The 14,484-nt window shown below is 51.6% G+C and overlaps 1 protein-coding gene across 3 annotated transcripts in view; it reads left to right on the top strand.

Moving 5' to 3' along the window:
• ALPL (alkaline phosphatase, biomineralization associated) overlaps positions 1-14,484 on the top strand; it is an 86,489-nt gene that overhangs the window by 19,447 nt on the left and 52,558 nt on the right. Inside the window, exon 1 of one of the 3 annotated variants that reach the window (XM_019982017.2) lies at positions 3,353-3,509. The exons of 1 other annotated variant lie outside the window; for it this stretch is intronic. The gene's annotated coding sequence lies outside the window, so the exon portion shown is untranslated. Of the gene's footprint in view, positions 1-3,352; positions 3,510-4,236; positions 4,258-14,484 lie in introns of those variants that run through there. One more of the 3 variants, XM_070777311.1, reaches the window with a different exon arrangement.

Raw genomic sequence — 14,484 nt, 5'->3', positions numbered from 1 at the left:
GTCCGCTTCCCAGCAGACGCATCCCAGAGAGGAGTCAGGTCTCCTTGTTAAAGAATGCTTGGGAATTCCCTCGTCTTCTCTCCCCTGAACACTCTTATGCCACAATCTGTCCCCTTCCCAGCACGCCTCCTCTCCCTAATATCTGCTCTAGTTCTTTATTCATTCCCTTATCATCTTCTAATTTACATATAACTTACTTAACTATAATGTTGATTATTATCTGTCTTCCTTAATTGGAATGTCAGTTCCATGAGGCCAGAAGTCTCTGTCTTGCTCACTTGTGTCGCCAGATCCTAGCATAGTGCCTGCACTGAGCAGGCGCCCAGTGAATATTCTTTAAAGAATAAGTTGTTAAGCCTCTCTAAGCCAAGAGCTTCCTCATTTGAAAAGCGAGGGTGACATTAATGACCCTGCCTCAGTCTTACAGAGAGAAGTCAACAAAATTTCACCTGTAAAGAGCTTTACACCAGGCTGCTGGACACTTCTGCAAATGACAGCTTGTATGTGCCTGTTTTCTCATCTGTAAGGTGGGAAAAAAGTCCCTACTCGGTAGGACTGTTGTGAGTATTAGCTGGGTTAGTATGTACAAAGACTCATATTGGACCAGAGCCTCACACGAAGTCAGCACTCGGTGATGCTGGGCGGTACCAGCCTTGGTTTAATGATACTGCCTCAGTTTTCTATTTGTTTTTGACTGTGCTGGGTCTTCGTTGCTGTGAGTGGGCTTTCTCTAGTTGCGATGAGCGGGGGTTCCTCTCTATTGCGATGCAAGGACTTCTCATCTCCGTGACTCCTCTTGTCGTGGGGCACAGGCTCCAGGGTGTGCAGGCTTTGGTAGCTGCAGCCCGCGGGCTCTCGAGCACAGGCTCAGGAGTTGGTGCACAGGTTTAGCTGCTCTGAGGCACGTGGGATCTTCCTGGCTCAGGGACTGAACCTGTGTCCCCTGCACTGGCAGGTGGATTCTTAACCACTGAACCACCAGGCAAGCTCCTGCTTCAGTTTTCTTAGTTCCTTTCCTCTCAGCACGCCAGGCTCCTCTGTCCTCTCCTGTCTCCCAGAGTTTGCTCAAATTCATGTCCATTGAGTCAGTGATGCTATCTAACCATCTCATTCTCTACCATCCCCTTCTCCTTTTGCCTTCAATCTTTCCAGCATCGGGGTCTTTTCCAATGAGTCAACTATTTCCATTAGGTGGCCAAAGTATTGGAGCTTCAGTTTCAGCGTTAGCCCTTCCAATGAATATTCAGGGTTGATTTCCTTTAGGATGGACTGGTTTGATCTCACTGTCCTAGGGACTCTCCAGAGTCTTCTCCAGCATGACAATTCAAAAGCATCAATTCTTAGCCATTCAGCCAGTGGTACCTGGGGAAAAATCACTCAGACACAGGGGGCCCAATGCTGGCCATGTGGTGCAACTAGAAGTGTCCATCCCCCAACAGTTTTGGGGAGGTCAGAAGTCAAGGGCAGGCGTGGGAGCCCATAATCGGTGAAACAGGGTCCATCCAAGTTGCTGTTGCCTCAGCCCCCCAGCCTCTGTTCAGGCTAGGACGGGTGGGAATATGCCCCTGGCTCACTGACACTGACATCATCTCAAGTGTCTTTGTATCTCTAACCCCTTCCTTGGAGTTTGTGAGCAATTACAGAACCCCTCCAAGGTTGGAGACTCCGTTCTGGATGCCTTCACTCACCATTTCTCGTGCAAAAGTGTTGTTTCCCAAACTTGATTCATTGACCATCTCCATGATTTTTGCCATAATAATCTAACTCATTGAATACATAAATAATATTTAATCAATGTTTTGATTCACTTTCTAAAAACAAACTTATGTCAGGAAGGACGCTTCATATCACTCCTATAAATAAAGAAGCAATATCAGTTGCTAAAAATACAAGAAAAAAGAAAAATACAAAGACACTCTTGGTCTTTGGTGCTAGTCCCCAGTTCTGGTTCCAGTATACTGACAAGCTGTCTTCATGCTCTGTCTGGGCCTCTGTTTTCTCCTCTCTAAAATGGGGTTGTTGGGAGAAAATGCATGCAAGATGACTGGCCCAAGGTCGGCATGTCCTAGGTAAGATAGAGAATTCTGGGCCAGGACTTTCCTGGTGCCTCAGATGGTAAAGAATCCGCCTGCCAACGGGTTTGATCCCTGGGTCAAGAAGATCTGCTGGAGAAGAAATGGCAATTCACTCCAATATTCCTGCCTGGACAATCCCATGGACAGAGGAGCCTGGTGTGCTGCAGACCATGGGGTCTCAGTGACTCCGACCCAACTTAGTGACTCAACAACTGGTTCTGCCAGTACTGACAGCTTCTCTGCTCAGGCCTCAGTCTCCTCCAGTCCTGCCCTGCCTCCCTTTATCTTTGAGGGCTTTTAGTTTCCTGTGCACTTTTCAACCACTGTCTCATATTAGTCTGTCTCTCAGAATATGACAGTGGAGATAGCGGAGGACAGAGGAGCCTGGTGTCCTGCAGTCCATGGAATCCCAAAGAGTCGGACACAACTTAGCACCTTAGCACCCGAACAGCAACAACAACAGCAAGTGATTCGGGCAGCTGGGGGAGCTGACCTCTGCGGGTTAAGGGGCCGGCCAGGCCACAGGGCTCAAGTGATTTGCCCAAGGTCACCAGGGTGGAGTTTTGAACCTGGGCTGTCTGATTCCACCTGGTGGAAAGTGTGGGCTTCCTCCTCTAGTCACCGGGGAGGCAGGTCCTCACCTCTGGAGGGGATGCAGTAGCAGGAACCCTGGCTGGCTCTAAGGACAAAGAGGGAATAGTCGTCGTCTAGGAGAGGGGGCTCCCCGCCCCGAGCCACCCCCTCCGAGGTATCCCTCCGCTTCCTCTGCTGAACAGAGGAGAGAGTCCAAGGCCAGCGGAGAAAGGGCCAGGCCAGTGGTCTGGTTGGAGTGGGAAGGCGGGATGGGACAGGGAGGAGAGTCACACACACGGGTGGACAGCGGCCGAAAGACACGTGCACAGAGATGGGGAGAGACAGAGGTCCCAAACAGAGCCAGGTGGGTTGTCAGACAGAGAGGCAGACAAGTCCGAGGGCGCGAAAGACACAGCCACGAAGAGACACAGCAGGAAGTTGGAGCCAAGGATAAGGACAAATCCAAAGAGACGGAATCAGAGCCGGAGCTCGCGGAGAGAAAGGACAGAGCGTGGCCTCGCTGGGAAGCGCCCGCCCCAACCCGGCGCAAGGGCGGGAGCCGAGCCGGGGCTCAGGAAGACGGAGGGCGCCCCGCTGCCCGGCAGGCGGCGCGCTGGCCGCGCGGCGCGACCGGCCGGCAGGGCCCGGGCCGGGGGCGGGCCGGGGGCGGGGGCGGAGGCGGGGGCGGGGGCCGGGGAGGGCTGCCCCGGCCGCGCGCGAGCCCCGCGATCGCCTTTATAAGCCCGCGGGGGACTTGGCCGGGGCAGCGTCGCGCTCCCGCCCCTCCGCGTCCGCGCTCCCAGAGCACCGACCCCGCGTCCCTTGCGCCGGGACAGACCTTCGCCCACGAACTCTGCGCAGGTAAAGACTCGACGCTGGTTCCTGGCTCTCCAGGACCCCCGGGATGTGGAGCGTCCCAGGCCCCCTTTCCTCATCCTCCCCTCGCCGGGAGAGGGCGGCGAGGCTGGACATCAGGGGCCGGGCCGGGACCTCCGCGCGCCCCTCAACACCGCCCAAGGCAGCCCATTCGGAACCTCCAGCCACCTGTCCCGCTCCCGCGCTCGCGCGCATCCGCGGCGGGCGCACTGGGCGGGCCCAGAAAGTGGACGTGGCCCCAGCGGAGCCGGCGAGGCGGGCTGACTGCGCTCGAGTCGGCCGCTGCAGCCCTGCGGTCTCCCTGCCGCTGCCTGAGACCCCCATCTTCGGTCTCGGCACCGCCTCCCGGTGCCCAGTGGCTGAGCGGCTTCTGCGGCGCCCCCTTGGTCCGCGATCAAGAGACTCGGGTTGCCCACCGCAGAAGTGCCAGCCATCTAGCCGTCTCGAGATCTTGGCACAGCCGCCAGGGGAGGGGGCTGGTCTGCCTGGGTGGGCTCCAAAAGTAGTTTGGGCCGGAGCTGGGAACAGTACAGAGAGGAAGGCACTTGGGTCCGGGAGTCGCAGGGGGGCGGGGAGGGGGCGGGGAGGGGGGCGGGGGGACGGGCATCCGGCGTGTTGGAGTCTGTTTGGAAGTTGTAGCCGTGGGGCGGGGGGCGCAGCGGCCTTGGGGCCGAGCTCTGGAAGCCCCCGAAGCTGAGGGAGTTTGCTGCGATCCATCTCTGGGCGTAGGCAGGTGAGCGGCTGGCCCGGGGTGGGTTCCTGCAATTCTTGATTAAGAAAAGGTTAAAAGCCTGGTCACAATGGTGGGGCGGGTAGCTGAGCGGAGCTCCAGCCTTCCCCCGCATTGTCTCTTCAGACCCTTTTTCAATGCAAAATGGGGCTGGGGGAGGGGTCTTTACAGCAGCTTGTGGGTGGAGGAGGAGATCTCAAGACCGGGCCGTTCTCAGGCCAGAAAGGACCTCTGGGCTGTCGGAAAGGAAAAGACTTCCAGGTGGGCGCGGCTTCCCTGGTAGGCAGGGGGTGGGCTCCCACACCTGCAAAGTTGACAGCAACCGTTTGTTGAACACCTACTGCGTGCCAGGCTCCAACACTTGACATGCATCATCTCCTTTACAAACAGGGAAACTGAGGCCTGAAGAAGTTAAGCAAGTCTGAGGCCAGGATTTGAAGCCAGACTCTAAACCTACAACCTTATCCCTCTGCTACTTCTACACAAACCCAAGAGATGAGGGGCTGATCTTGGTTCCTCCTTCTGACTCTTCTGATGTTCAGTCTTGCCTCCCCCCACGCCCTAGACCTGTCTTCCAATCTTTAGACCTCCCCAGGGTGTCTTCCCCACCCTACTCTCTACTCCCTGCCCACTCTTGTCTCCCCTCACCTCCCACTCTTGTCTGTCCTCTCCTCTCCACTCTTGTCTCTGTGTCTCCTTTTCTCTTCCTGAACTTCATACATCTGAACTCCATAAGCAGAAAAGGTTCTTGGACGAGGCTTCCCAACTTCCCAGCCCCTGGAGTGAGATAGAGGCTTCAGTGATGGCCCCTGTCTGTATCTGTGACCCCACCTGTAAGATAAGGGAGTGTACCTCTCTCATAAGACTTTTGTGAGCAATAAAAATGAACTGAGGGCAGAAACAGAACGCCGTCTCCATTCAACAAACATTTATTAATGCCCCAAACCCTGTTCTAGGTGCTGGGAATGCAGCGATAAATTACACAGACATCTGCACACTTGTATAACAGAACTTTTTCAGGCTCTGCAACTGACACTTTAGAAAAGGAATCAAGCAATTCACAAGCAAGGAGATTAACAGGCAGTAACATGGGTAAAAGGGATCAGCCAACCTTTCGTTTTCACTAATAGAAAAAGGCAACCTAGCTGTGTGACCTGGGACAAATTCTGTTGCCTGTCCTGCCCCAGTTTCCTCCTTTTAGCTGGGATTAGTAAATAGTATGATTAACGTATGCAAAGTGTTGAGCTGATGCCTGTGTGTTTAAGAAAATTTTGGCTCTCATCAGCTCTAATCTCAATGGAAAATGCAAACTTGAGGTGGGGTGTAGGGTTTTGTCTTGCCCCGAACCCTGGAAACCTGTCACCCACCACCTAGCCCCTGCCCATTCCCCGATGGGTTGTGTTGTCGAGTGGCACGGTGTCTGCCTTGCTCACAGTCAGATGCCACCTCCTGTCATCCTAGTCTCAGCCTTGGCCAGGAGCCTGGAGCTCCGTGCTTGGAACAGGCCTGGGACTGTTAACCGCCACAGTCCCTTCGGCCTGGATGTGTCCCAGCTTTGAAATGAGGTGAAACCATACTCAAGCCCTACCTGTTGTTACATACCCAACCAACCCTGCAAACTGGATGCAGTCCTACAGATGAAGAAACCCGTCCTGCAGAAGGGAGGTGACTTGTTCAAGAACAAGAGATGCTACCTGGGGAGCTGGGGCTGGAGCCCTGGGGACCAGCTCCAGTGATCTTGGTATTGTATACGTCTTTGGGGATGAGGCCTCCTAATCCAGGGGTAGGATCCAGTGGCACAGCTCAGAGTGCTCACTTTGAATAGGTCCAGCTGGAGTTATTAATACAAAACTCAGAGCTTGAAGAGAACATTACGGGGAGAGTGAGCAAGCTGGGCTGAGGACCAGCTCTCAAAATCTCCGTGTGGCCACAGGAATGCAAACTCAGCTTTCCAGTGCTACGTCGTGGTCCTCGTCCTCCGCAGGCTGGAGCTAGGCTGAACAGTGTGTATTTTTGGTTTTTTTTTTTTAGAGATGTCCTTAGTTTTTTGAGGGCTTCCCAGGTGGCGCTAGTGGTAAAGAACCCGCCTTCCAATGCAGGAGACATCAGAGACGTGGGCTCCATCCCTGGGCCAGGAAGATCCCCTGGAGGAGGGTATGGCAACCCACTCCAGTATTCTTGCCTGGAGAATCCCATGGATAGAGAAGCCTGGCAGGCTACAGTCCACAGGATTGCTTTTAGAGGGCAGCTGTGGGCAGTAGATTGGAGGTTCATTCCCAGCACTGCTGTATGACTCCAGACAAGTTTCTTTCCCTCTTTGAGCCTTAGGTGAGGAAATCATCTGTCATATGGGTTAATAATATATAGTTTGCAAAGTTGTGAAGGGTTGGCAAGATTATAATGGTTTTTCACCATTGAATGGCTCAGTTGGAAATGACCACTGTTCGGGGTTGTTGTTGAGGAGTTAATATTCTCTGTGAGACATTTCTGGCCGCTACCAGGTGATTCATGAGGGCCAGAGGGAAGGCCCTGTGTAGGTTACAAAGGCCTCGACAGGAGGCACAGAATGGCTTTAGGATCAGCACCTTGGGTTCCAATCCTAGCTGTGTGACCTGAGGCAACTCACTTGACCTCTCTAAGTGCTGGGTTCCTAGTGGGCATCCAGCAACTCTTCTCTGATGCTTGGTGTCCAAAGAACATTCAAGAATAGTCTTCCTATTTTTCCACCCCCTCATGCCATCCCCCAACATTTCCTAATTGCTCCCAGAAAAACATCATGCTTAAAGTTTTCCATGCTGGAATTCTCAGCCTCGCTGTGGCATGAAATCAATTGTTTGCATTTAATTTGACTTCTCAAATTAAGGGGTAAAATCGAGACGAGGGTGGGGGTGCAGGAGCTGGGGAGGAGTTGAGGAAAATGAAGTCAAACCAGATGTGTTTTTGTTTAACTGTTGGATGGTGGTTAAACTGCCTGGGTATTTACATCGTTCTTTCTGAATTCCAGTAACTAAGAGTCAAGTTTCACTAAAAATTGTAGTGTTCCTTCCCGGCTACCGTGGACTTGTCCTCCCCATTATTATTATTATTACTATTTTATGTTCATCTGAGGCCACAAAGTACTGGCTGCAGAAGAGACCTCATAGATGCCTAGAATTTCAGAGTTGGAAGGCATTTAAAGGCTGCTTCTGTCAACTGGCTACTTTGCAGACCAGGGAGACTGACGTCCAGAGAGAATAAGGGCTTGCCCAGGGTCTCCCATGACCTTTCTGAAAAGTATCCACTGTCTTGATTTTGGTGTGTATCATTTCCATGGCATATCTTCAATATATATCTATTTTTTAAAAGAAAGAATTGCTGGTAAAATGAGGGGCAGGGAGACAGTTTAGAGGAAGCAACGAACATGTTTGATGGGTAGATAGTAGGTGATACAGAAAAGATACTAAAAAATATTACCACTAAAAATGTCTCTGGTCTGAGGGACAAAAATAAGGAGATCTTAGAGTCTTCAAATATATAAAATTTTAAACAAATTTTGTTAATATAGTTTTACATTTTAATAATGGATTAAATATGAGGAATTTCAACATAAAGACTCTTCAAAAAATAATGACATATTTGGAATATAAAATTATTGAAATGTTAAAAAAAAAAAAAAAGAATTGTTAAGGATACAGATGGTGTGAGTTGGTGGGAAAAATCTGCAACTCAGGACAGAGGTTAAGCCGTTGAACTGGTGCTACCCTGCTTGTGTGACCTTGGGCAAGTCACTTGCCCTCTCTGAGCCTCAGGGTCCGTGTCTGTATCCCAGGATGCCCGAAGGGCATGAGCTGGGGATTTGGGACATCCCTAAGACTTGGCGTGGGTCTGATTTAATTTGAGTTGGTCCTCAAACATCTGTGGCTGAAGTTATGGTAGGTCAGTCGCAAACTGCCCTCCTGGGGCAGCAGGGGGTGGGGGTAGGGGAATTGTTGACTCCTGCAGTGATTTAAAACTTGGATTTAGTTGTTGGTGTTGTGAAAACAAGTGATTTCGTTTTACATAAAACTAAGGGTTCTGGTTTCTCTGGGAAGATCAAAAGATGTGGCCACGCTGGGCTGCATCCCGCCCGGCCGCGGTGGCTGGAGCCGATCAACAGCCGGTCTGTCCTCTTGACCACAGTCCCCTCTGCACCCTGCTCTCACACCCAGCCCCTTCGTCTCGTTGCCATTCCCGGCCTGCCTTCTGAGTCTGCAGTTTCTGAGCTAGGTGCGTGTGGCTCGAGCTGGCCGTAATGTGGGGCATAACAGACCCCAGCCCCTCTTCTGGGGCCTGGCAGCATCTCTGGAACATGTCAGCCAGGACGAGGGTGCTCTCTTCCTGCTTTGCTGGCCCGGGAAGGGGCTAAGGGCTCGAGAGTTCGGGGGCTGACCAAGCATCAGCCTGTCGGTCTTTAGGGAGCTAGGGAGCTGGGCCTGGGGTCCACCCTCTTGGGGATAGGCAGCCCTGGGTGCTTCAGACTAGAGATTCCGCAGCCCCCTTAGGGAAGGGACTCCCTTGACATCTAGTGCTCCCAACAGCCCTGTGCACTGGTGATGCTTCACAGACAGGAAGCACCATCCTGCACTCTGAAGCCACAGTGGTCTGCTTTTTCCCCTTTTCTGGGGGCCTAAAGTGAAGTGAAGTTGCTCAGTTGTGTCTGACTCCTTGCGATCCCATGGACAGTGGAGCCTGGTAGGCTACAGTCTCCTCCCCATGGACTGTAGCCTACCAGGCTCCTCTGTCCATAGGATTTTCTAGGCAAGAATACTGCAGTGGGTTGCCATTCCCTTCTCCAGGGGCTGAGGCCCATGAGTAACAGGCAGCATAACAGCTGCAGCACAGATCTCCAGATCGCCATGTCTGAGCTCGACTGTGAGGAAAGCCGTGAAGTCTCATGGTTAAAGCTCCTGGTAAACCCTCTGGAGGGCTTCCCTGGTGGCTCAGTGATAAAGAACCCGCCTGCCAATGCAGGAGATGTGGGTTCGATCCCTGGGTCAGGAAGATCCCCTGGAGAAGGAAATGGCAATCCATGCCAGTATTCTTGCCCGGGAAAATCCCATGGACAGAGGAGCCTGGGGTTGCAAGGAGTTGGACACAACTTAGCGACTCAGCATGAAAGACTCTGGAGGCAGCTGAGATTCTAGAAGGTCTCCACAAGCAAACTGCTCTGGGGGTTACGAGGTGAACGGGGAGAGCCCTGATTCCTGATAGCAGCCACAGGGCCCCTGGTCCTTGCACCCGCAGAGGAGTTCAGGAATGACCTTGAGTGGGAAGTAGCATTTTTGTGAGTACCCGCTGGGTACCATGCAATTTCCCCATCATCCTTGAACCTCCCCTGGCCCTCACACCCTGCTGTTTTGCAGTTGAGGCTCCAAAAGGATATCTTAGGTCCAAATCCCTCCCCTTGGTGGCTCGGTCACCCTGCCCTGACCTGGCAAGGGAGAGAGGGGAGGGGCAACAAAGGCTGTTTCCTTAGCGACCCTGTGATGAGGTGCTGACCCCCAGGCTCATTCGAGAGAAGCATTCTCATCCTCCCAGATCTCAGTCTGTGATTCAAGTGGATGAATTTCACCCAGCCGGGTCTGCAAGCTGCCAGGCAAAGCCCAGGAAACATTTGATGTTCTTTAAAAAAAAGTGTTTAGGTGGCTTTTATCTGAAAACAAGTAAGTCCCACCTTTAGAAGGGTCTGCCACGTGACTTTCTGTTAAGTCAAGTTCTTGCCTGCTCTGAGGGACCTTTCACTTTGTCCACAGAACAGCAGCGTGGACACCGGCGGCTCTCAGGTTGAGGCGGTCAGGTCACTGTTGGGTTGGTCCTCTAGGCTGACTGTCACTCAGCTGCATCAGGCGCGGCCTCTCCGAGCATCATTCATCTCTTTCTTCCTCCACCGGCCTCTTAAATACAGGAGTTAATAACTTTCTCACCTGCCACCGTTTTGGTTAGAAAGTGTGTCAGCTGACTCTGAGACCCCCCTCCCTTCACTCCTTCTTAGCACCTCGATAGCTGCCCTGTCTTTCCTGCCTAATTCAGCTCGCTCCCCTCTGCCACCCACAAACACACCCGCTAACACTGCCATGCCCGGTGGCACTCAGCGCGTCTCCTGGAACCGCTCATTTATCTAAACAGCAGCCCTGGGTGGCAGGTGCAATTATTCCCACTTTACAGATGAGGAAGCTGAGGCACGGAATCACCCCGCTGGGAAGTGGGAAATACACACATTCATCTCCTACCATTGCCAATCCACCCACTCAAGGCTGCTTCCTTCTTTGTGGTATGAATGACACAATCTATCTTCCTAGAAGAGTTTGGTTCCTTGTTTTGAAATCATCAAATCTGGTAATTCATATTTCAGCTTTAGCTAGCCTAGCAAGATAATCAGAGATCAATAGATTCCTCTGAACAGCTTATCTGAGCTCTCACCTTCATCACTTGAGTTCACTTTTGTGAAAATGCTGTGTGTTTTAATTTTTCCCCTTGACCTCATCCTTCCAACTAACATTTAAGGCAGTGGTTCCAACATTTTTGGCACCAGGGACTGGTTTCGTGGAAGACAATTTTTCCGCGGATGGCAGGATGGGAGGGGTGGTGGTGATGGTTTCCAGATGACTCATGTGCGTTACATGTATTGTGCACTTTATTTGTATTATTGTTATATCAGCTGCCTCTCAGATCATCAGGCATTAGATCCTGGAGGTTGAGGACCCCCAGTTTAAGGTCTTAACTCTGTCAGGAACTGAGCAAATCACTTTTAATGAACTTATTTAACTTGTTATCCTCTCTGTTTTATAGAGGCGAAAATTTGAGCTCAGAGAAGCTGAGTAACTTTCTCAAGGTCATATAGCTAGAAAGTGGCGATGAGACTCAAATTTAGGTCTCATGCCTTCTGTCAGATTAGCGTCTGGATTCAGATTTTTGTCTGGATACAAGCCCTTGCTGTATATATCTGTTTTCAGTAGAACCATCTGTCTCTGGGGTTTGCAGAGTCATTTGGGGTGGGCCGTGTCAGAGGGAGGGGACCCAGCATAGGCACAATCCTGGTTGGGCAGTGGCTTCTGTTCTCCCAAACAATGGGCTTTGGCCTGGACATCCCCTCTTGTAGTCAAGAGGAAGGACACGATGACCCTAGCAGGCAGCATCCTCAAAAAACCAGAGGGGCCTGTGTTCAAATCCCAGCCCTGCCATTGCAAGCTATGTGACCTTGGGCAAGTCCCTTCCCCTCCTTGGCTTTTGGTTACCCTGCCTGACAACTGTGGCTTGTTCCAGGGAGTCAGTGTTAGGACTTTTCTAGTTCTGCTGCTGCTAAGTCACTTTAGTCGTGTCTGACTCCATGCGACCCCATGGACTGCAGCCTACCAGGCTTCCCCATCCATGGGATTCTCCAGGCAAGAACACTGGAGTGGGTTGCCATTTCCTTCTCCAATGCAGGCAAGTGAAAAGTGAGAGTGAAGTCGCTCAGTCGAGTCTGACTTTTAGCGACCCCATGGACTGCAGCCAACCAGGCTCCTCCATCCATGGGATTTTCCAGGCAAGAGTACTGGAGTGGGTTGCCATTGCCTTCTCCAATGCATGAAAGTGGAAAGTGAAAGTGAAGTCGCTTGGTCATGTCTGACTCTTAGCGACCCCATGGACTGCAGCCTACCAGGCTCCTCCATCCATGGGACTTTCCGGGCAACAGTACTGGAGTGGGGTGCCATTGCCTTCTCCCTTTTCTAGTTCATGTGTGGCCAAATAGTTGGCATGCATACCGCACCTTCTCCTGTGTTATACATGTCAGACGTTACTAATCAACCACTGTTCTCTTTCCTTCTAAACCTCAGGTCCCTTCTAAATGCAGTCATCCAGGCAGCCATTATTCACTCAATAGAGTTGGCACACACCAAATGGAAAGACATCCTGAACCAAATTCGACTTAGGCATTGTGTGAACAGCGACGAGAAGGGACAGGCCCAGGGTGGTGCCTTGGTCGCTATGCTCTTGAATCTTTCTTTCCTGGTCTGGGAAAGCTGGAGGAACCCTGAGCTAGACCGCCCCAGAACTCGCCTCGGGTGTGGGGTGGAGACCTGCCGAGGAGCACCCGGCTGTGTCCCTGTCCATTCCTCAGAGAAGGTGGGGGGTGGCGGTGGGCTTCTGAGGCTGGTCACAACCCAGGCTTGTTAAGACTGAGAAGAAAGAGGCTGGTTTCAGATCCCTCTTGGAAAGAGTTCCACTCACCGCTTCCCCCACCCTCCATAATAATATCTGTAGTAGTAGAATAGTAATGATGAGTTATTAACATTTACTGAGTATCTGTTAGGCACCAAGCCACTCAGCTAAATGCTTCTATACATTCGTGCTTTTAATCCTTCTAACAGCCCACTTTTCAAGGGAGGGAAATGACTCAAAAGTGAAACACCATGCCTGCGTTTCCTCGGCTGGTGAACCAGTGGAGTTGCTGAGATTGGGGTTTGCCCGTCCATGCAACCCTTAGCTGTCTCCCCTCCCTGCTTAGTCTCCGTACTGACTCCTCCTTACTCACCATCGCCATCTGTCCTTCATGCCTATGACGTTCCTTCACCTGTGGAAAGTGCTCTACTACCTGCAGAGCCATCGTCTACATACGGGAGGAGCGCGGCAAGTGGCATCTCCATGTTTGGTTAGAAAATTGGGTCTGGGGTCACCCCTGGGTCCCGGGACGGCCCAGGGGAGCCTGGGGTGAGGGGTGGGAACATGGGTGTGTTGCAGCTGAGGTCGGGCTGAGTTACCCACTCTGTATCCTGCATGAACCAAAATGAGTTCCTGTTTTAATCAGCCTTTGGACCATGGATGAGTCACTTTGATTCTCCCCCACCTCAGTATCCAGGCTCTCAGATGTTTTCCTCTTTTAAAGCTCTTTCTTATTCATGAACCCAGTGAATCCTGGAAACAGCTGGATAAAGTATTATCTTCATCTGCAGAAGGGAAGCAGGCTCAGGTGGAACAGACGGCAGAACCAGCCCTCGCCTCAGGCCGGGATCCCAGGCTCATGCTCTTTCCCCAGGTGTGGCCCGCCCTGTCACATCTTTGCCTTTGCACCTGTGTGCCCGCCTCTGCCGTGTCCTCCCTGCCTGTGTCACCGGTTGGCACCATCACAGCTTTTCTAGATCTTGCTTGGAAATCTTCAGCCCTTTGTAAACTGATCATCCTCGTAGTGTCTGGTCCTGTGTGAGTTTCTGGAGGGCAGGAACCCCATCTGAGTCATTCGTGAATCCCAGTGTCTAACAGTGTACCTGCCTCCAGCAAGTGTCCAGTGACGTTCATGTATTGAAAGGCTGCCCCACCTGGCAGGGACTTCCACAACCCAGGCAGGCTTGGTTCGCATGGGGAAAGCTGGAAATGCTGTCCTGCTGGGTTTGACACCTGAGCTACTCCAGGCTAAGCCTGGCTGCCCTTCCCATGTCTGCATCTTCTTTTTTTATGACTGACATCAGCTCATAGTCATCAGTGATTTGTCAATGATTGGCAGCAGGACGAGCCAGTTTCCCTATTGGTGGCTCAGACCTTAGTCAGGTGTGAGTTTCCCCAGCGTCACACCTCTGACCAGTCCTCTTGTCCAACTTGTTCACAGATGTACCCTCAGTGCCAAATAACCTCAGCCAGGAACAGCCATCATTTGCTGAATCTATTATATGTACCGTATGTACTATAATGTCTGTACCAAGCATCCTGTGTGCACTTAATACATATATGGTGAATGAGTGAGTGAATTCTTGCAGAGAATAACATCCCTTAGGAACAAAGACCTTATAATGCCTCTGTGCCTCAGTTTCCCCACATGTCTATGAGAGGTACTCGGAGGAGTGATTGACACATACATCAATAGGTGTTTGCTTTAAATAAGTCATGAATCAGGCTCTGTATTAAGTGCATTACTTATATATATTCACTTATCCTCACAGCTGAGCTCCAAAAAATGTAAGTAATGTCTCCTAGGTCACATAGTCAGTACCAAGTGTAAATATTTTCATACCTTCCAGGACACATGTATTCCAGTCTATGGAACATGGTGACCACTTTCCCCAAAGCTCTTTCCATAGCACAGAATGCCCCGCCCTGAAGCCTATGGTCATAAGTAGTAGGAGAGTCCAGGGGTCGTTCTGCCCCCTGATTGAGAAACATCTCCATGAATATAAAATGCTTAACACAGGACTTCCCTGGTGGTGCAGTGGATAAGAATCCACCTGCCAATGCTGGGAC

This window comes from Bos indicus, chromosome 2 (genome assembly GCF_029378745.1).
Source record: "Bos indicus isolate NIAB-ARS_2022 breed Sahiwal x Tharparkar chromosome 2, NIAB-ARS_B.indTharparkar_mat_pri_1.0, whole genome shotgun sequence".
Taxonomy (NCBI): Eukaryota; Metazoa; Chordata; class Mammalia; order Artiodactyla; family Bovidae; genus Bos; species Bos indicus.
The sequence above is the reverse complement of the archived record's forward strand: the minus strand, read 5'-3'. Positions and strand labels throughout refer to the sequence as shown.